Source organism: Crotalus tigris, unplaced genomic scaffold (assembly GCF_016545835.1).
Source record: "Crotalus tigris isolate CLP2741 ecotype Arizona unplaced genomic scaffold, ASM1654583v1 scf7180000017667.1391209, whole genome shotgun sequence".
Lineage (NCBI taxonomy): Eukaryota > Metazoa > Chordata > Lepidosauria > Squamata > Viperidae > Crotalus > Crotalus tigris.
The window spans coordinates 688,614-711,830 of record NW_024096553.1 but is presented as its reverse complement, the minus strand read 5'-3'; the positions used below and the strand labels follow the sequence as shown (position 1 = coordinate 711,830).

Genomic DNA, 23,217 nt, shown 5'->3' with positions numbered 1-23,217 from the left:
CATTTTATGCTTTTTTAAACAAAACATTAGCAAACAAAACATTTACTCATATTCCCTGAAAGCTAGTTTTCTGCCTTTGTTTTATGCAGGTTCAAGTGTCAAAAGACACACGCATATGGTTAATTGAAAAACTGACTTAGGAGTGAAGATGCAGGCAGAAATCATTATTTCTATTGCCATAATATATTTTGATTCTACACATTTTATCCTGATAATGGCAATACAAAATGTGAACATCAAATAATTTCATCTCTCTGAAGATATTAATATATTATTCTAAACTGCATTTTTTAAAAAAAATCTGCCACTAAAACTGTAATTTATCAACTGTTTTGAATATAAACTGACTTACCCCCATAATCAATTAATCTACGTGCACTTGCTCGATTATACTGCATTAGTCGGAAAACAGCTTGCATTGTTTAATGCTCTCTCCAGGAAAGAAACATCAATTGATATTAAATATAGTGGTGTTTATAAAAATTAGTAACATTAGTTGTTCTTTTTATTTCCTATGTGCCTATTGAGAGCAGCACTAAACCCATGATCTGACTTCTTCCAATCTAAAGGTCAAAGAGGTACTTTTAAAAGTGTAGTCACACTCAGCTGATACATACTCATATTTGAAAATAATAAAGGCTGTGTTTACATGCCATACTAACTCATAGGGAACAGAACTATGTTTCACTCCATTAACTTCAATTACCTGGACTTGCAGAATACTCAGCCATAAAATAATCATACTGGCTGAGTTTGTGCAACACATACCATCACAAACTAGCCAGTATCATTTTAGCCTAAACCTGCTGAGAACTGATATATTTTATTTTATTTTTGGCTTATTGTGAAGACATTTATTAAGGTAGAAATTGATTTGTGGACAAAGATTCAGTGGATGGTGAGATGCAACTTATTGAGTCCAATTTTTGTATTTCAGGAGTCTCTATGCCAGTGGTTCTCAACCTTCCTAATGCCATGACCGCCAACCATGTGGTCGTAAGTCGAGGACTACCTGTATTTCCCTGTGGGCAGGGCAAGAGGAGGTGCGCACGCTCCACCTCCTCTCCTGTGGCTGGAGCACACACTGGGCAGGCCGAGGGTGTATGCAGGCCATCGCCCAGCAACCGCCTTGGCCCGGGAGTGCCGCGCATGTGTGGTGCCGCCCCCTGCGCCAGCTGAGGTGTAGCTGGCAAGTGGCAGCGACGGCGCAGGCCGACCACTGGCTGGGCCACCAGCTGGCCCAGCCCAAGGGAGGTAAGCCACCTGCCAGGCCCCACACAAGCCAGCAACCTTCCTTGCGCCCGCTGCTGCCCTACTAGCCCTACCTTGGCCACCGCACGTTCGGTGCGGTGGCAGGCAGGCCCAGGCGCTCCTGGTGGCCATGGCATGCGGCAGCGAGGGCGCAGGGTGACCACTGGCTGGGCCACCAGCTGGCCCAGCCCAAGGGAGGTAAGGCACCCGCCGGGCCCCACATGTGCCAGCAACCCTCCCTGCACCTGCCGCTGCCCTGCTAGCCCTACCTTGGCCACCGCACATTCGGGGCAGTGGCAGGCAGGCCCAGGCGCTCCTGGGTGACCATGGCATGCAGCAGTGAAGGCGCAGGGTGACCACCGGCTGGGCCACCAGCTGGCCCAGCCCAAGGGAGGTAAGGCACCCGCCGGGCGCCACACATGCCAGCAACCCTCCTTGAGCCTGCCGGCCTCCCACCTCTGGCCCTCTTTTACTTACATTTAGTAGTTGCTCAGCAGGGAGGGGTGGAAATGTCCAGAAAGCCCATCTTAGCTGCAGACAACTTGCAGTACCATTTGCAGACTGGGACTTTTGGCGGGATCAGCAGGGCAGAGACAGCCTGGACAATTCCTATTGGCTTTCGAACGCCAATAGAATAGAGTCTCTTGAATAGAGTCTATTCTATTGGCTTTCAAAAGCCAATAGAATAAGAGGGAATAGCACAGCTAAGGAAAAGGGGGAAAAAATGGCAAACTGCGTTGTTTGGCGACCCCTGTGAAATGGTTATTGGATCTCAAATGGGGTCGCGACCCACAGGTTGAGAACCACTGCTCTATGCAGAATAGGCTGTCAAGTCCTCTAGAAAAAGGTAATCTTAAAAAATGTAAGACTCAGATGATGTCTGGTGTGGAGTGTTAAGTTTCAGGCACTGAGGCACAAATATGACAACAGAGAGCACTGATGGCATTTTGAATGGATTTATTGTTCCATTGGTTTTCATGAACTGCAGCAGCCTTTCCCAGTGTGCTACTATCTAAATATATTTGAATTCAACAGCGATAAACTTGAGTCAACAAAAAGCCCCATGATGAGAAATGAGGGTTTAAGTCCAAAACAGCTGGAAGGGACCATGTTGCAGAAATCTGCAACCATTATTTTGATGAAGCATTCCTCCATGAAAACTTATGCTGCAACTTCTTGCTAGTTTTTCAGATCCTCACCACAAATTTAGTTGCCACACATTAACACGGGAAGCTCAGCCAGTGCCATGTCCCTTATCTTTTATGATGGGGGTGGGGGCTGCAGCTATTATTTGTCCTTTAAAGTCACAGAAGAGAGAAGTAATATCAACTTTAAGTCTTGTTGACCAAATCTTCTCTACAGGTATCCATACAGCTACACAAAGAGCAGTGAAATCCAACTTCCTGAAGGGAAACTGCCTTCCCTCTGCCATAAGAAATCTGTCACTTGAGCGAAGAAGCATTTCTTTCAGTTGCTTAGTAATCCGTGTAGTTAGTCGCCGGCCGCCTCCCTCAGGACAATGGAGGGTTGGCTAACAATAGCTAAACGAAGCTCTTTTCCTTCTGCGCCTTTGTCTCTGCGCTCTGTAACTCCTGGGAAAGTATAAGCTTTTCTTCTTCCACTCAGCCGAGCGTTTTCGCTCCCGCGCTGCCTCCAAAGACTCTTCCTTCCCTGGCAGCAGGAGGAAATCACCTGAAGTCGGCTGCGTGCGTGGGAAGAGAAGAGGAAAAGTGGGGCAATATTGGCGGGAACGGGAAGAGACCCTTGGCGCCTCTGTTGCTTTTGGCGACGAAGGGGGAAGGGGTAGAGTGGATTCTCCGTCTGTTGTAGTTGGCCCCCACGAACAGAAAGACGCGTTCGTTTGCCAGCGTTCCCGCACCCGACGCACACCACACACACAAAACTCCACTCGTGTCCTAGTGAGTCACAAGCAGGTCAGGAGGATCGGACGGGAAGGGAGGGGCTCAAAGCCTTCGGAGCCGCCGCAAGAGCTGCGAGCCGCTGGGAGCCGCCACAAGAGCGGGAGAGAAACTCGCCTAAGCCCTGTCACAGCCAGTGCGAGAGGCTCCCTCGCAGGCGGCGCCGGGGGCGTCTCGGCGTCCTCCCACCAGGTGGTTAAGTTACAGAAGGGAAAGGAGAAGCGTGTGGCTCCCGCAGCCCGGGCCGTTGGTGGGACAGTGAACGAGGAAGCCAGATGCTAAGGATCCGGCCGCTGAACAGCTGTGCCCTCGCCTTCAGCAGGGAAGGTATGTCATGCTAAAGATCCCCGCGGGCTGCTTACGCTACGGAGAGAAAAGGGATCCAGGCACAAAGCGGCCGCTGCAATGCACCAGCCATTAGCTGGGGAGCTTTGAACTGCCCGATCCTGTGCTACCTTCTGCAGAAGTATCTCCTGGGTAGACGTGACTAGTTGGACCGTAGTCCTGAGCTCATCTCTGTAAACCGGCTAGTTTTTGTAGTACTGTAGTGGGTTGCTTTTGAAAGAGTGCTTGATGGACGTTTAACCTTTATTCCCTCCCCCCTCTTTCGATTGCAGGTGGTTTGAGGTAATGATAGGAAAGGGGAGTGCCCCTGAGCATGTGCTGACTTCATTCCTGCTTACGATATTGGGTTCAAGTGTACAACCTATTATCGGGGGCGTGACTTGTTTGGGAATGCTGATTCTTAATGTTGCGTTTGATAGACTCGTTATTAAATGCATAAAATATTTTAGCACCAGAAATTAAACAGTGATTATGCTCGCACGAAATACCTATCAGTTACTCGTCTATTTAACCTATTTAACGATATGACATTGTTCGTTAATGCAAGTAGGAGTTACCTAGTTAAGGTGTCCTGCGAATCCAGCCATCAAGTCATTTAGTGAATTTTAGTGAGGTAGAGGAATTTCATTTTGAACGATCGTTGCTGTTGATTTGGATGAGTGCTTGATGATGCGTGGCTGATGGTTGTTGAGGAAATGAGCGGCTGGATTTTTTTTGGCGGTGGTGCTGCTGCTTTTGGAGATGTGCCTGGACGCAGCAGGACTCAGCCCTAAACGTGCTTTTTTTTTTGTTATTTGCCAGGGATCCTTCCCGGAACATGGGAAGTGGTAATAACATAAAAAGGAGACGGTCTATAAGCGGGTGCAAAGTGGTTTTCCCCTCTATTGAGTAAGCTGCCAGTTTTTAAGAGGTGGAGCTTCTAAATCAGAAGAGAGCTTCGCAGATCTGGGCGACGTTCTTTTCCAGGAACACACCTTACCTTTTGCCTAGGGTGAAGGAAAACATGCACGCATGCGCACTGAGATTCGAGGCGCTCTGCTCTACACGTGAGGAGGCCTGGATTTAGCAGGAGTCGATAAAGCTGGAGAGGGGAATCCTGGAGGGTAAAATGAGGATCGATCGTGTAGCAAATGGTGCATTAAAAAATCGCTTCTTGAGAATATAGAGCAGTGATTCTTCAACTGACCCAGTTACCCATTTTCCTGGTCTCGAATAATGTCATAACCCCTGCTTCCCCCATCCCGGATGTACTTTGCTGTTTTACACGCGGGATCCAACTGGATCCTGGACTCAAAACCAAGCAATTACAAATTGCTCCACTATCGCCAGGATATGCCCAAATTACCTTGTTTAATTACTCCCAATTTAAGAACTGATATGGAGAATACCACCTATTCTTGTTTCTGGCGATCGCAGGGGCTGAAGATAGTAATTCTGAACTATTCCGCACTGGATCGTGGACTTACTTAGGAGAGGTGGATGGCCTGCCTGCTAGCTTAAATACGAGGCGGTGCTTTGATTCTTTATGATTGAATTGGCGCGAGGGAGAATATTTCCAACGGATCCTATCTGTTTTCCAGAGACAGACTGGGGTGGGAGGGACAGAGCGTGTAAAGCTCGGAGAAAAGAATACGGAAGTAGATAAACCTCTTTTTTTATTGAAATAGGATCCTGGATGATTCAGGAATGACTGTAGAGGAGGGAACAAAAAGGGTAGAAGCGGTAGGAGGAAGCTTGAAAACGCGGGTTGCTTGTAAAGAACTTCGGCGGCTGGCAGTCTGAGTCAGCTTGCTAGTAGCAGTGGTTGCAGCAGTAGCGGCCAAAAAACCATGCGAAGATTGTAGAGGTTGGCAGAAGGGGATAGTCCCTTCAATACAGACCATTTTAGGCAACCTTGACCGGAGAGGATGATTTCTTCGGGCGCTTTGTAGGTGAGCTTGCCTGGCTGCCAGAATTTCCTGATAAGGTATCGCTTGTGTCTTCTCGCGGTTCTTAGAAATTAATAGTTAAGAAAAGCGGTGTGTGCACGTTGGTCCTGCTGCTAATCTGGTAGGTGCAGAATCAGGAATGGTTGGGATTGAAACCACCCCCCCCTTTTTTTTTTAAGGAGAGGGGCTTCAAATTTTCAACACTTCTGGGACATCTGGTTTTTATGCCAGTTTGATAAAACTTGGAGAATATCTTACCTGATTTGCTAATAGGAGAGCTATGAAATGCAGTTCAATAATTTACCACCATGAAAGTCTGCAAAAGAATTAGGATTGGTGTAGTCAGTGGAATTTAAGTTCCAGAAAAACATATTTTAGCAAGTTATGGTAGCAAACTTGATGATTAAATAAAAAGTTTACCCAAAAATGTAGGAATGCATATGATAAAATGGCAAGTAACAATGTCATAATATATTAGAACTGATTCTAATCTTCCTTAACTTCATGCCCCCCAGTTGTACTAGATTGCCATTTTCTGCATTGGCTAAGGATGGCAGGAGTTCTATTAATTTGGGGCACTAATGGAAATGGTATTACATGATTACATTTTCTTGAGCACAAACTGCTTCTGCAATGGAAGTGCCCCTTGGTCTTAATTTAACACAATATTATGTTTTGAATTACCTGATTCACAGCACATTCAGTCTGAATAGTGAAAATCTATGATAACTATTGAATTCCAAGTTTATTTGAAAAGTTTGTCTGCTAAGTAATAGGACCTTTCAGCTTTGTTTGGAAAATTCATTTCAGTTTTCCTGAAATCAGGGCCTCCAGATTGCGCTTTCATAACCTATGCACTCCAGTTACTGATTGGGAAGGTTCACAATTCCAGTTGTAACCCATTGGAGGGTCACCTTTTGAGGAAGCTGTTCTTAGAACTGTTAGAATTATACAGTACTGCTGAGACTTAAAGGGTGGATAGCACAAGTAAGTCAATTTCATTAACAAATATTGGTAATTCTGAATAGGATCCAGTGGTTCACAAATGTCCAGAGAATATGAGCTAAATTACTATTTTCTGATGCTAACATATTAATTATTTGGTTCATGCTTTATGATTTATTATGAGTGCTTTCATGTTATTTTAACCACTTGTTTCTAAGTCTAAGCAACAACCTACAAAGATATAATACAATAATCCAAAAATTACCCAAAGTTATCAGTATATCTAAAATAAATATACTTAAATATAATAATATCATAAAACTGTAGTACAAGATGTCATCAAATGATAAAAATTCATCACACATGAGCTACCTATATTCATTCTCATTTCAGTCTCCAAATGCATGTTAAAAATGCTATTTTTAAAAAAGCTTCCTCAGTTTTACAATACTGGGGATAGAATTTTTATACCTGGTATGAGACATCCCATAACAGGGGAGCACCTTGCAAGGAATGGGAACTCTTAGCCAGTGTCTATGCCTGCATGCCTTGGGCAATCTACCATTTGAAACAGGCCATCTCAGAGATAGCTAGACTTCAAACTATGTAGCACTTTAGTTGATCATCAGAATTTTGAATTTTGCATGCAGACTTTGTAATATTGTAATGTATTTCATTAGATATATTTGATTAGTGTCTCCCTGTTAAATTGACATTAAGAAATGTTGAAATCAGAATGAAATATTCCATTTGGTAGCCATAAAAAATGTGTTCCCTGTATTTCTTGGTTTGTATTACTGTATGGTGAATGAGTGACTCCAATGGAAAGTTTATTTTTTATTTTTGAATAGCTAATCCTGAGAAGAATATACTATATGTGTAATCCTCAACTTATGACTGTTCATTTAACAATGGTTCAAAGTTACAATGGTCTTGCAAAAAGTGATTTATGACCTGTACTTGCACTTAATGACTGTCATACCATCTCTACAGTTACACGACCACAAGGTGAGACAGGTGCTTGGCAACTGGCAATGTCCTGCAATGACATGATTGTGATTTATGACACTTTTTGTCAATTTCTGGCAACAACTGTCCACCGGGAAGTGGGATTTGCTTAACAACTATGTGATTTGCTTAATGACCTCTGTAAAAATTGACATAAAATTGGTTCTGACTCAGTTTACAACTGCAACAACTTCTAGTCCCAATTGTGGTCATAAGCTGAAGAGTACTGGTAGGGGGAAAACATCAATAAAGATTTTGGAAAAAAATAGATATCCATAAGTCCAAACTTCCATAACTCCTAATGCAAAACCAGGTTTTTTTTGGGGGGGGGGAGTGTCTCCTCCACACACCAGTAAAGATGATCATGGTGTGAAAGAAGTTGCATTCTTCTGATTTAGGGAACAGCAGGCTAGGGAAGATTGCCTTGCACAATTATACCCTATGACTATGGCTAATATCAAAAATGAATTGCATTCTGTCAGTAAAAGGAGCGTTGGCTTACCTGAACGCCTTTTCTCAGCATGATGAAGAAGAATCCACCAATGGGTTATCTTAGTCCTACTGCCCAATCAGACCAAGTTGTCAAGTTGTCACGCCTCCTCATTATCTGGGGACCTCCCCAGTTTTCATCGATGGGCGAAGCCATTGACAACAGTACGACGTGATGACTCTCAAGCAGGTAGTAACGACAACTAACAGAACAACCATCCCACCCGGACCTGACTGACTTCTACTTAGGGAGGGCGTGGATTCTTCTTCATCATGCTGAGAAAAGGCGTTCAGGTAAGCCAATGCTCCTTCTCCAGCATGATTAAGAAGAATCCACCAATGGGACGTACCAAAGCTTCTCGAGTCCCTAAGGGTGGGAGTCAGTAGGGGCCGGGCCCCCAGATGGTGTGACTACTTGTTGTAGGATACGTCTACCAAAGGCGGCCTCAGCCGAAGCAAACTTGTCTAAACGGTAATGTCTAATGAATGGAGATGGCGACGACCATGTCGCCGCCCTGCATATGTCCTCAATGGATGCCTGTGTTGCCCACGCCGCAGTTGTAGCAGCACTGTGGGTAGAGTGAGCCGTCACATGAGGAGGAACTGGTAAGGCCAGGGAAACATAAGCGCTTGAAATACAGGCCCTTATCCACCTCCCTATGGTGGAAGCTGAAACCTTTTGCCCCATAGACGAAGGCTGAAAGGACACAAATAGGGTTTCTGACTTACGGAAGGGCTTAGTGCGCTTGATATAACATCGCAAGGCCCTCCTTACGTCCAAAGTGTGCCAGCGTTGTTCCAATTCATGTGACGGGTGAGGGCAAAAATTTGGGAGGATAATCTCCTGTGCCCTATGGAAAACCATGTTAACCTTTGGAATAAATGAAGGGTCAAGCCTGAGAACTACCCTATCCTTGTGGAATGTGCATAGGTCTTTTCTAACCGACAAGGCCGCTAACTCTGAAATGCGCCTGGCCGAGGTAATGGCAATGAGAAAGGAGACCTTGAATGACAAATGTCGTAATGAGCACATTTTGAGTGGTTCAAAAGGAGAAGATGTTAGAGCTTGAAGCACTCGGGGTAGGTTCCAGGAGGGATACCTGTGAATAACAGGCGGTCTGGTATTCGAGACCCCTTTAAGAAAAGCCCGAATGGCTGGATGTCTTGATAAGGAGCTCGAGGAGTCCCATGACAAAATTGAGGACAGGGCTGCTAACTGTCTGTGCAAAGTGCCATCCCCTTGTTGACGCCCTCCATTAAATATTCCAGGACCCTGGGAATCGTCACCTGTGATAGACTTACATGTTTCTTATCACACCATTGACCGAAATACTTCCACGTATGGTCATAAAACCGGTTCGTTGCCGGTCTCCTGGCCGCCTGTATCATAGCAATCACCTCCGCTGAGTAAGATTCCCTGGTTAGGGCGCAGCGTTCAAGTGCCAGGCGGTCAGTTGAAGCCATTGTGGATCTGGATGTTGTAGATCTCCCTGTATCAGCCTTATTTGGCTGTCGGGAATCCTCCATGGAGCTGAAAATGAAAGACTCACCAGATCCGCGAACCATGGTCTCCTGGGCCAGTAAGGGGCGATGAAGATCACCTCCGCTTGTTCCTCCAGGAGCTTCCTGATTGCTGCAGGAATAGAGGCAATGGGGGGAAGGCATACAATAGGCCTTGTGGCCACCTGCTGCGAAGCGCATCCGTTCCCTCTGCTCCCCGAGAAGGGAACCGGGAAAGGAATCTGGGAAGCTGAGTGTTCTCCGGGGTGGCAAACAGGTCCATGATCGGACTGCCGAATTTGACTGATATCTCCCTGAAGATATCTGGATGAAGCATCCACTCCGAATGATCTATTGTCGACCTGCTGAGGAAATCTGCCTGTCGATTTGCCTCCCCTGAAATGTGTTCGGCTCTGATGGACAGCAGGTGTTTCTCTGCCCAGGTGCCCAATGCTCGGGCTTCTGTCATGAGAGATTTCAATCGTGTGCCCCCCTGCCGGTTCACGTGGGCCTTTGCAGCCACGTTGTCTGTTTGAATCAGTACATGCTGTCCCCTGACTTCTGTGTGGAATTTTTGAAGAGCTAGATAAATCACTCTGAGCTCCAACCAATTTATGTTGTGTTTGAGATCTGCTTGCGACCACCGACCCTGAGCTATGCGGGATTGGAGGTGAGCCCCCCAGCCGAAGAGACTGGCGTCCGTGGTCACCTGAAGGCGGTTGGGTTCTTTGAACAGGGTCCCTTTGCTGACGGCCGATGAAGTCCACCAGCCAAGGGAAAACCATACTTGACGGGGAACCCGAACCCGTCTGTTGGACGTACTGGTATGCTGTCTTTGGTATGGGAGAAGAAACCACTGAAGCTCCCGGGTATGTAGCCGAGCCCACAGCACGATTGCTATACATGAGATCTGTTTGCCCAGGAGCTGAGAAAGCGTGGCTAATGCCACGGTTCTGTCCCTGCGTACCTTGCGAGCCAAGTCCCTGATGCTCCTGCATCTCTCCTCTGACAGGTACACATGACATGATTCCGTGTCTATTACTGCTCCCAGGTGAAGCAGACGGGTAGATGGATTCATCTGGCTCTTTTTGAAGTTGATCAGGAAGCCATGGGCCTGAAGAGTCTGTATAGTGAGGGTCAAATCCGAATGGGCGGCTGAGACTGACGGGGACTGGATCAGGATATCGTCCAGGTAGCATTGGACCCTGACTGGGACCAGCCGCAAGTGAGCCGCCAACACTGCCAGGATTTTGGTGAAGACCCTGGGGGCTGAAGAGAGGCCGAAAGGAAGGGCTCTGTACTGAAAATGGCGGTTGAGACAGCAGAATCTTAATTACCTGTGATGAGTTGGGAGAATAGGGATGTGGAGATATGCCTCCTTCAGATCTATGGATGTTAATAAATCTCCCCATCTGATACTGGTTAGGATGGAGTGCAATGTTTGCATTTTGAACCGTTTGTAATGAAGGTGAAGATTCAATCCCTTGAGATTGAGGATTGCCCTCCATCCCCCCGAAGACTTTGGGACTACAAATAGGATTGAGTAGTATCCCTGCCCTGCCTGGCTTGGGGGAACCTCCTCTATTGCCTTGATGGCTAGAAGATGCTGAATAGCGTCCTCCATGAGTCCCCTCTTTACTGGGTTTCTCATGGCTGGGCAAGACACAAAGTGATTGAAAGGAACGGATTTGAACTCCAGGGACAGGCCTTCCCTTATGGTACGCAACACCCAGGAGTCTGTGGTCGTGTTTTCCCACTGGCGAGTAAAGTGAGTGAGCCTGCCGCCAGTGGGGGGATTTCCCTCCGAGTCATTTGCCTCGGCGGAAGGACCGACCCCCTCAGCCACAAAAGGAATTTTTGGGTTGTGGCTGGTACCTGGACCTGTCTCTATAACCTGTCCTGTCCAGTGAACGCTCCTGTTTGGGAGCGACTGGTCAGTACGGTTGTGCCGACTCTGTTGCTGTCCCTGCCCGAAAGGGCTGCCGGCGACTGTAAGGGATGAACCGTCTTGTGGACCTCTTTGCCACATGGGAGATCACCTTTTGTTTCTGTTTATTTTCAACTAAGTACGGTGTTAGTGCATCCCCAAATAATTTGCCACCTTTGAAAGGGGCTGTGGCCGCGCGCCACTTATGCTTACTTTCCGCCCTCCAATTTTTTAGCCACAGGAGTCTCCTAGCTACCACGTTGGAAGCCATAGCCCGGGCTGAATGTTTGGCTGAATACAGAGAGGCATCAGCCATATATTCGGATGTGGCAAGTATTTTTGTTAGATCCTGATGCATTCTAGTTTCCTCAAGTGGGATTCTATCCTGCAGCTGACGCAGCCAGGTGATAGAGATTCTTGCAAAGAAGGAAGTGGCCGTTGCTGCCTTCACAGCCCAGGCAGATGCCAAGTGCGCTTTGCGTAAGGCCATTTCAGATTTTTTATCCTCTGCCTTAAGAGCATTGGATACATCAGCTGGAAGGCTGGCAGTGGAGAAAAGCGGTGCCAGCGATTCATCCACTTTTGGGACCTCTAGTAGGTCTCCGAATGCCTTAGGCGTGTCTACCATTTTGCGCTCAGACGCGTTTTGAGATGGCTGGGGTGCTGGTGATTCCCACTGATCCTCCACATTTTGGAAGAACAGCTGTGGACAAGGGATATGGAGGTGCGTGTCTACAGGCACAGCAAACAAAGGATTGGTTTCCTGATCGGAGGAAGGCTGAGGGGTTGGTACTGACTGAGGGGAAAGCTTACTTGCCTCGCACGCTCTGCGTAACAAAGCCGGAAATAGCGAAGCATTAAAAAGCTCCGCCATGGGTTGGGATTCGTAAGATGGTTCCTCGCAATCTGACCAATCATCCTTGCCTCCCCCGTAATCTGAAACATCCGGGTCCGAATCAGGGGATTGGGAGGGAGAGACCATACCTGACTGATCCAGTGGAGGCCTCACAGCAGTTGTTGGTGCTGAAGAAGAGGATGGTCCTGGAACGGAGGGAGCTTGTTGATGACTCGCTGATGCCATGGCTTGGCACACTGCCTGTGATATCCACATTTGGAGCTGGTTGGAGACGGACTGCTCTAGCGGAAGCCTTAACCCCGCAGCAGGTCGTGTGCTGGCAGCAGTGGGTGCTGCAGATGAACTTGGCAAGGCAAAGTTCTCCCCAAACACGGGTGGGCCTACCTGACCAAGAGTCCGAGTTGGGACCTGTTGATACCCCATCTCCGGCGACCATACTCTGGATGTGGATGGTTGAGGCTCTCCCCTGTCCGGTGGTACGGAGGTTGGCATTGTGAGACCTCCTTCAGCAGACAAGCGTTGGGCCCGGGAGAATTGCTTCTCCAGAGCTCTGTGGGTGCGTTCAGCCAGTTTGTCGCTCGCCGTGCCAGCTTTCCTGCCGTGCTTAGACTTGGATCTCGCCTTACCTGATGGAGGCTCGGGTGTCGGCTCAGTTGAGGCGGGAATGATGTCCATGTCCAAGGAATGTGGCTCAGAAGGGTCTGCCATTTCCATCGAAATCAACCCAAGGTTGCCTTTGGCCTGATTCGTTCTGCAAGGGACGTCAGAGGCCCCCGCGGGGGACTGACCTACGTGGAGAAGAATCACACGTGTCCCACAGTAGTGGCGATGGTCAGGATGCTGGAACAGCCACCAGATGCAGAAGGGCAGACAGGCAATATGGCGACCAGGCTGAAGAACCAGAGCTGTTGTTGGTACCACACTCTTGCTCACAGGTGCATGGATCAGGAGATGGCTGAAACTGAGACTCAGATGAAGGAGCCAGCAATTTTGTTAATCAATCTAGTTTAATACAATTAACATTTGTAGTTCACCCCCGTTATTGCATTCAATTTAGATTTATTTATTTATTATTTATTTATTTTATTTTCATTTTATTTATTTATTTATTATTATTATTTTTTTTTTAATTCAAAATGGCGACTGCCAGGGGGAATGAGCCTCCAAATGGCAGGCTCTGTGAACGTTCCCTTGGAGGGAATACCAGGAGGGAGGGGGGTAAAGAAGGGGGGTGTGTGAGGGATTAATGCTGCAGTGCAAGGGGCCAGTGACTGCCACAAACGAGGCTAATTGGAATCTGCTTTGGCCCGAGAAGCAGGGGTTTGCGCCTAACAGCCGCTAGGTGCAAAAAGCTTTACTGCTGCCCCACGAGGCTCCTAATGCTTCCACAGTGGCTTTAGGTGATTGTAAGGCCACCGTTGGGCTTTCCTTTGTTGCAGCAGTAAAAAGGTGTTTAGAAGTGAGATTAGGCCTTTTGAAATTCAAATGGCTGCTGCTAAGAGTCCCTAGCCGAGCCCGGCTAGGGAGAAGCCACGAGGCTGCAAAACTGAAAGCGGCAAGGAAAGGAACTGCGCACGTGAAACTGAGGTGTTTTTTTTTTTTAACAACACCTTTGAAATGCGTATAGGTGAAACCTCCCCCCCCCCACTGTGTAGGGTGAGGTTTGTTTGCTGATTCAGCAGGATACTGAATCTGGGAAAGTGAAAAACCCACCCACCCCTTTCCTTAGAAAGTTTTAACCTAACCCTGAGGAGGGGAATGCAGCAAATCCTTACAGAGGGGAAAACAAAACTCTCAACTAAACTGCTAAACTCTTTTAAAGAATCCACCAATGAGTAAATTTTCTATCAGACCTGCTCCAACGTAGAGAGAGTCAAGAAATCATGTCTGTAATGGGCGAAGACCAAGAAGAAAACTGGGAGGTCCCCAGATAATGAGGAGGCGTGACAACTTGACAACTTGGTCTGATTGGGCAGTAGGACTAAGATAACCCATTGGTGGATTCTTCTTAATCATGCTGGAGAATAGGGGATGATCGCATACTTTAATGACATGACCTGTTTGTCAGAATGTAGTAATGCCAAATTTCTATAAAGTCAATTGGAATGGTTTTTAAGTACAATTAAACCTCATTTTTAAGGATAAGGGAAAAGAATGCGTATTATTCATGAAAGTGTAGTAATTTGGAAAGCATATCATCTTAGTGTTATATGTCATTTGCATGGTGACATCATTGTGCAACAATGCAAATTAATTATTTGGCTCATTTTACATCATTTGAGTAATGAAGTCTTTGCCAACTTATACACAATAAATCAAGGCTTTTGGGATGAGAGGATAAACATAGTTGGCCAACCATCCCTGGAGGATCCCTGATTGGGGAATGACATTTCTTGGTCAGTTGGCATGACAGGAACCTTGAGCTTTCTAAGTCTCCTAGAAAAGTGCAAAGAAGGACATAGGAGAAAAGGAGGAGAAGCTTCCATGTTGGCAAGACTACCATTGCCTATTTGATTAACCTCTTTAACTTCCAGTGAAACTTGAGCCAAGAAGCTAAGCAATTGTGGGGCTTCTTGGTGATACCCTAGTTCTCTGTTGTCCTCTTGCTGGTGAAGATTGGCCAATTAAAATGAGCCATATGGCATATAGATATTAGTTGCTTGGGAAGACAACAGGCAAGCACTGGAAATGTTAAAAGCAAGGAAAATGGGCTGAGTGAGTGGTGCATGGAGCCCAGAAATAAAGAACAAACGGTATCTTTGCATAATGATGTTTTTACACAGATAATATCAATGTAAATCTCTTGATCTATTGCATGTGAAGTTCATTTATTTTATTAAATGATTAAATGATTTTATTAAATGATTTATTAAACCATCTCACTATCAAGCGACTCTGGGTGGCTTACAGTATTAAAAACTATGTAGACAATTAAAATAGAAACATTAAACATCAAGCCTTAAAATTGAAAGACTGGAACCAGTAAATTAAATAAAGGATCAATACATAAACAGGATGGAGGTGGGATTCTATCTAATATACTAGCTACCAGTTTGCAGAACCACATTTTTAGGCCTTTATGGAAGTCTTAGACCCAGCAATAGTCTTGGGAAAAAAATTGGTTGATGATTATATAATCCAGTGCTTTCTTTAAATCTGTCTTTCCCTTCCTTTAAGAGCAAATCAGTAAATGGCATCGTCTGAGAATTGGGATTTAAAAAGGGAGGCAGTGAACAACCTTAATACCATCTGGTAAATGGTAGCTGTAAGTGGCCACATCTACCCAAGCAGCCATTTTGTCAGTGTGACATGACTACAGAAGTTTCCACTGGATCCAAACATGGAACCTCTGGTATTGAGCTTAGTGTTCCAATGAGGCAGCACACAACTAATAATAATTTGAGGCATCGGGAAGTGAGAGAATGAACTTGAGATGATTCCAACCAAGATTTCTAACAGTTCAATGAGCATGGATACTAGTTGGGGTTTCTGAGACTTGTAGTTTATGAAAAATTGGAATGTCGTAGATTTCCCACCTCTTATTATTTGAAGATTGACCAGTGTGACAGATTCTGTATATAATTAGCTCTGTATAGTATTAAGAAGTGTGGCTGGGAAACATTCCAATAACTGAATTACAATGACCTATAAGTTTCCTACAGCAGGGGTCCCCAACCTATGGTCTGGGACTGGGCGTCGGGCTGTTAGCCAGTGGGCCGTGGAAACGGCTGGCCGGTGTGCACACATGTGGATTCATATCCCCCCATTCGCGTTAATGCCTCCGGCCCCCTTTGCACATGCCACATGCACGAATGGGACTGCTAGTGCTGCAACAGTGTGTGTGGCCCGTGTGCACGCGTGTGCACACACCAATTTTGAAGCTGCTCTCCTTCCCTCTGATCCTTGAGCCTGGAAAAGTTAGAGACCTTTGTCCTACAGGCCTCTTATTGATTTTTGAGATCAAATCCATGCTACCGATGTTTTAAAAGTCTTGTGTACCACATTATTTCTAATAAATGGAATAAGCTTATCTATTTATAATTAGCAATAGAGGCTCTGCTTAGTGTCCAATATAATGAAAAAATGTGTTGGTGATTTCAGAATATATGTGGTTATTTTTAATCAAGTAATTCATAGGATCTTCACTAAGTGCCATAGTAACTCATGCCTTCATTACCATGTGACTGAACTATTGCATTGTGCTCCACATGAGATTGCCCCTGAAGATCACCAAAATCTTCAATTAATCCAGGATGCAACTGGCCATTTATTAGCTGACACCATCATGAACCTGTATGCTAAGACCTGCATTGACTTCTAATTAGTTTAAAAGCATAATTCAAGTTATTGTTCATTCCTATAATGTCCTACCTGACTTGGTGGTGAAGTATTTTCAGTATCACTTTTTTTAACCAGAAATGCCCTGTCCTGTTAGTTTTTACTGGGAAAAACAGCCAGTAGTCCTCCATTTTCACAAGGTTTACAAGACAGACTCGTGGATACTATTACTCTGTATTAGCATCAGTATTAGTGCTTTGAAATAACCTATCAACTATCCCATTTGGCACATTTAACAAAAGAAACTCCCGGCTCTTTAAATTAACAAGAGTGTAGCTTTATTGAAAAATCCATTTAGGCATGGCAAAAGCAAAGTCAGCTCTGGAATTTTTCCTGCAAAAACCCACATAGGTAACTCCCTTTTCTCCTCCAGGCCACCCACAGTTCATAGTTCACCAACTGAGTTCAGTTCTTTTGTTTTGGGAAAAGTTGTCTGCTTCGGTCAAAACATTCTTCATCACTGGCCTTGTTAGATAGTGTCTCCCTGGCAACAGATGGTTCACTTATATGCCATAGCCTCCCTCCACCCTTAGGAATTCACCACCCTCTTCCCGTCATTATTTAGCAAAGCTGTGATCGAAAGCAGGTACAGGCAACTATAGAGTGAATCAGGTTTGACACAGCCTCTTGCTTGAATTGAGATTGGCCTCTTCAGTTTGGCCTTACAGAAATGAACTGATCTGGAAGATCTACATAGATACATACATACATACACACACACACACACACACACACACACATACATACATACATACATATATTGCAGGTGGCCCAATGTTGCAGGTGGCCCAGAGGAGTGCCACAGTTATGCTGTCCTTTTATTTCTCTAAAGGTTCCTATTTATTTCTCTAAAGGTTCTCTAAAACATTTTGAGGCAAAAGCTATGGCACAACTGTTATATGGGACTGAAGTGGGACCTTACACTAACCTAGCTGCAGCTGAGAGGATATAGCCCAAATTCTTAAGATCAATCTTGCAAGTCTCTAGATCACGGGTGTCAAACTCGCCACATCACATGACGTGTTGCGACATATCACGACTTTTTGCATTGCCGGCAGAGGGGTGTGGTTTCGGTATGATGAAATCGGCCCACGGTTTGACACCCCTGCTCTAGAAGTATATCAGACATAGCTTTAAAACTAGAACTAGAAACTGTTGGGTCATTCAAAAATATTTCATTATCTAAACCAGTGTTTCTCAACCTTGACAATTTTAAGGCATGTGGACTTCAACTCCCAGAATTCCACAGCCAGCAATGCTGGCTGTGGAATTCTGGGAGTTGAAGTCCACATGACTTAAAATTGTCAAGGTTGAGAAACACTGATCTAAACAGAGATATGTTCAGGCAAAAAAATCAGTGACTTCCAACTTGTTGCCAGCTTCCCCAATAACTTTGCCTGTAGGAAGCTGACAGGGAGTGGCAGAAACCACAATTACATGATTGTGGCTAATTGTAGCAATGCCGCAGCAGCCATATTTTGTGAATATAACTGGGTTATATTTCAGTTACATGGGAGTGATGGGTCTCAGAGTTTGGTTGCATTCTTTAGGTTAGTGAATTTGAGTTACTTTGATTAAAAAAATGCATTATGCTGCACCATTTGGGCTAATTGAAATTTACAAACAGGAATTTTAGTAGATTAGGATTGATTAGTAACTACAAGAATAGAAGTCAGAATCTTGATTGCCATTTTTAATTACTGGCTAAAACTAACCCAACATCCCTCATTAAGAGTGATAACTTCCAACCTACTTAGAAATATCAATGAGAGAAAAGTTGGTAGCCTATGGTTTATCTAATGAGGCAATACAAAGGATGGTATGCAGCAAAACAAATCAATCATTGAAGGAGAGGATCCTTAATATAAGATGGCAATATGACGTTAGTTTAGCACCAAGACTATATAAGTCTTGAAGACTCTTTTACCACCAAACCATCCGATTATTGCCAATCTCTAATAAACAATAGACATCTCAGAGCACTTGTTCTGCCCAGATTCAATACACTTCCTTCAGGAGTTATTTATAGTAAATATCAAAAAAATCCTCAAAGGCCTCTGTGACTCACATGCTATAGACATTCAGCATGTCCTGCTGTACTGTAATTTCTATTTGAACCTATACGGATTATTAATCTAGCCACCCAAAAAGAAATTCCCAGAAAGAGACAACCAATATTGTCCTAACTTTTAAAGCACTATTAAGTGGTATATACGGTAAGTCTTAAGTGCTAGTGGTATTTTAGCGGACAAGAACCAGCACTTAATGTTGCTAAATTCTGCCTGGCTGCTGTAAGTGTGAGGCAACAAATGCTGTCCAACAAACTGCTTTCTTTGATAACTTTAAAAATCTGTCTCCTCTTTTTCCTTTCTTCTTTTAACTTATATACAGTAATTTGTTTTAATTACCATTTTAATGTATATTTATTTTATATACATGTACATGGATGTGTATGTGAGATTGTGTGTGTGTATACACACATTACATACATACTTGTACATCTATTGGTAAAAAACATAATAAAATTTATCTAAGCAGTTTATAAAACAGTATTCTTCTGGGGAAAGAATGCAGAAATTATTTTGTTGTTTTAAAAAGATTGTGTTATCAGGTGGCAATGCCTTTTGAATCTAAATGGAAATTGTCTGTCTGTCTGTCGTTTGGTCGGTCTGTCTATATCTATCTATCTATCTATCTATCTATCTATCTATCTATCTATCTATCTATCTATCTATCTATCTATCTATCTATCTATCTAAGAATTCTGTTTGCTGGAGAAAATTGCTGTCTTAGGAGCCTGGTCATACTGCAGCTTTGTGAGATAAAACATATAGTTTTTTTCTTGCCTTTTCTGTTTTAATCTACGCTTTGGGAACCAGTTTGGTATACCTAAACAAAGAGGGAAAAACAGTAGTATTGCTGAACATATATGCTATGTCTACACACCAAGGATTTTCATTGTGTTTGTATCTTTCTTGTAAAGTACAATCTCTTTCTCCATGCATATTACTTTGGAAGTATTGATAATTGATACCCATGCATTTTACAATACGTTTTTTAATTTTTTTACTCAATAAAATATTACAGAGACACATTTAAAGACAAGAATAAGTAAGGGACCTTTCTTCTTCATTTACCATTTTCTTCTAGAAATTGACCTGTTTGAAATGCTGTAAATATTGTACAGAATCATTAACCTAATGATGCTGTCTTGTTTTAGATCCCTTTTAGGAACTTTAATCAGCAGTTTAATATAATCTTAAAACGATTTTGAAACACAGGACCTGTGTACGAACTTGTTTGTTTCAGGATTAACAAATCTTTGGAATTGGCAGCCTATTTGCCTCCAGGAAGACAATGTGCTTTACAGGAAAAGAATTACTCATATTATGTTGCAAAATTATATTAAAAGAGACAAATACCTGCAGTTGCTTTTTTTTAAGGTGAAAAGCTGGACATACACTTAAACAAAGCTCAATTCCTGATGACTCTACCTTAACAGTTTACTTGGCAATATCATGGAACTAGTTTGACATTGCTGATTTTTAAATGTCCCAGTCAAGCCTCAGACTTCAAAATGATTCCTTGATCCAGGTACTATACTACTTGCTTAGTTTATGAGATCAGTCAAGTTGGGTGCTGCTTTCTGATACCTTTCTTTTTTTCTTAATGCCTGTGATCTGTTTCATTCACCTTTTTTATTGCTATTAGTGTGGACTGAAGTATATAATAAGAACAACACTTATAATGCAAATGTTACCTTAAATACCAGTGGAGCAATGCTAAAACTGAGATGTTCAATTAGTGTGTATATATATATATATATATATATGTTGTACCTATGAAAGGAGTTTTAGAGATGTAGTTTTATGGAGTTTGATCTCTGTATATTCTAAAACATTGTATGTATATATCTTAAAGCATGATTTCTATGATGCTAACTTGCAGGTCCCTAAAACTACCTTTAAAAATCCTCTTCAACACTGCAATGGTCTGTCAATTCTCCATATTTGAATTGAGAGAATCTAAGTAGAGTCCTTCTCTGATGTGCTATTTGAACTATCCAAAACTTAATAATTACATATCGTGTCCAGTTATAATGGATGATAAGACTATAACTTATCTATCCAATGTGGCTCACTTAAAATTAGAAATTTTCTACTGATGGATGCATATTCATATTATTGGCATACCCACTGAGTCTTGCTTAGATTAACACTGAAGAAAAAAAACAGATCCACAAACTTTACTACTTAAAATTTGATTGTAATTCTTTGGAATGCTAAGTATTTCCAGCCATTACATCTTGGATTATGCACGTTTTGTGAAATGCTTATATACATTTTTGTGCAGGACATAAAAATGTATTCCTATCTCTCTTGTCTCTCTTTTTCTACGTGCTTTATTCCAGCTTATTTAGACAATCATAATTCTATGTCATAATTCTCTATTTTTAATACGAATTTGAATAAGTTACATATCCATTAGAATCTAATTCATGATGAAATCTCTGCACTAGTTCAGAAGAGCATCATAGAAGTCCCAGGTTTTTGTATTTTGGGTATGAAGTTAATATATACACTCAGTAAATAATTTTAAAATGCTTAAGAAGATTTAATGTTCTTAGATTTTCCCCCTTTCCCTTGCTCAATAGATTCATAGACATTTCTACCACACTTAAGAAACACAAAGTGCTTTAGATACATTGCTCAAATTCTTCAATAGCAAAGAGAAATCTTTGCTATTGAAACCCCTGAGCTGTTTGCTCAGAAACACTGAAAATGGTAAATAAATTGTTGAATCAATCTGGCTAAATTTGCAGTTGCTAGTCTTTGACTTCTGAAAATTGATTTCCTCTTCCTGAGCTTGAGTGGTTTGCTGATTAAGAGCAGTGCACTGAGCAGAATAGGTATCAGTTGTTTGTGTTTTGCCCTTGTCCAAGTTTTAGCAGGCTATGAAATATCCTGGAAACCTTATATAATCCTGTTATCCTTTAATGTGCAATTGTACATGGAATGCCTGTTTGTCTAAAACAGCAGATGAGACATCTGTAGGTTCCATTGTATGAAAACAAATGCTTTCTTGCTGTATATATTTCCTGTTTTCTATATCTGATGCTGTTGGAACTACAGTAAGCCTTCCTTCCCACGTGTATTGACTAATCTTTTAGAAATTGTTTAATCCTAAAATGATTAAATGAGATACTAACTGCCACATGAGATTATTTGGCAAAATAGAGGCTGATTTCAAATACATGTCTTATTTTTGATTCAACATTTTGTTGAATTCTCAGTTAAGTTTCTTTAATATGTCCATATTTCAAATTTTCCTTCATTTTTCCGTGCACTATTTTCTGCCTTTCTAGACAACCAGCCCTTGCTTAGATTTTCAAGTTTTCTTGCAGCTTTAAAGCTTCCATTCTTTCATTTATTGCATTCTCAGAAAAAGATGTTTATGTGCCAAGCTATTATAAGAATATAATGACCACTCCATATGTAAAGTAAGCCATCTGTGTAAACAGTCTCACTTTAGACAATTATGTATCATTAGCTATACATTTTAAAATATTTAAGGTTGATCCATACAACAAGTTCCCTCATGTAATAAGTACAGCCCACTAACTTTTTCTTGAGGGCAAGAATGTATAAAATCGTACTCTGCTCTAGTCACTGGAAGTCAACTTCACCTGTGTTTTCCTGCTACATACCAAAAGCAAAATTTTCCAATGTGGGCCAGATCAAGTGGTGCCGTCTGGTTTGCCAACTGTTGTTTCATTTCACTGTAAGTACTTCCCATACGTATTGTACATTATACAATCCAGTTACTGTCTTCCATAGCCATTTCATCTTAGCCTGGTGGACTAATGAACAATGAACCTTTTTACACTGTTGTTAATATTGTAACAGCAGGTACAGCAGTGGCATGGGGAAAGACCAGAATTGTTAATTAATGTTTTTACATACAGGTTCGCTGGAGCATTGTTGCATGGATGGCCTTTTTTAACAGGTGAAGAGTTATTTTACTAATACTCTATTGTAGTGTACTGTACTGTATTGTACTATACTATACCATTTCACACTGCAACAATGAAATATAGACTTTAAAAAGAATTATTGAAATAGACAAGGTTTTGCCACCTTTCCATTCTAGTCCATATGATAGGAAAAATACTAAAATGTACTGTTTTCTTTCTCTCTTTTTAAAATTTAACTGGTCTTCCAGTGGATGAATCAAATGGGAAGATACCAAATATAAGGGAGAGGCAACAGAAGAGGCTTCCAAAAAAATTGGCAATGTCCATGGAAATGAAAGTAGTTGGGAGCCTATAAAGTCCTGGGTCACCTGGCTAAAAAGATATGAAACTAGTCAGTCTGCATAGTGGATCACCTTGTTTCTAAAGATGCCAGCCACAGTTGGTGGCAAAGGTCATGGTCTTTGCCTAGAGTAGACCATGAGCACTAAATCCTGAAGTTCAAAACCGCCTAACTAATAGTGGCTATGAAGGCCTCCACCAAAATTAAATAATGTTCTGATATACAATTGGATATTTGACCCCTGAAAGGAAGGACAAGCTGTAATAAATACCAACTAATGTTAGAAAGTAAATCTAAAGGAAAGAGGCAAAAACTATAAATGTAAATTCTGAGTATGGGGCAAAGCAAAACTGACATAATGGTTAAGGCATCAGACTAGAAAGCAAGAGATTGAGTT

The 23,217-nt window shown here is 42.9% G+C and overlaps 1 protein-coding gene across 4 annotated transcripts in view; it reads left to right on the top strand.

Moving 5' to 3' along the window:
* Positions 1-2,217: 2,217 nt before the first annotated feature.
* MET (MET proto-oncogene, receptor tyrosine kinase) overlaps positions 2,218-23,217 on the top strand; it is a 137,169-nt gene continuing 116,169 nt past the window's right edge. The window contains exon 1 of one of the 4 annotated variants that reach the window (XM_039337005.1): positions 2,218-3,497. The gene's annotated coding sequence lies outside the window, so the exon portion shown is untranslated. Of the gene's footprint in view, positions 3,498-5,180; positions 5,482-23,217 lie in introns of those variants that run through there. The other 3 variants (XM_039337008.1, XM_039337006.1, XM_039337007.1) reach the window with 3 other exon arrangements.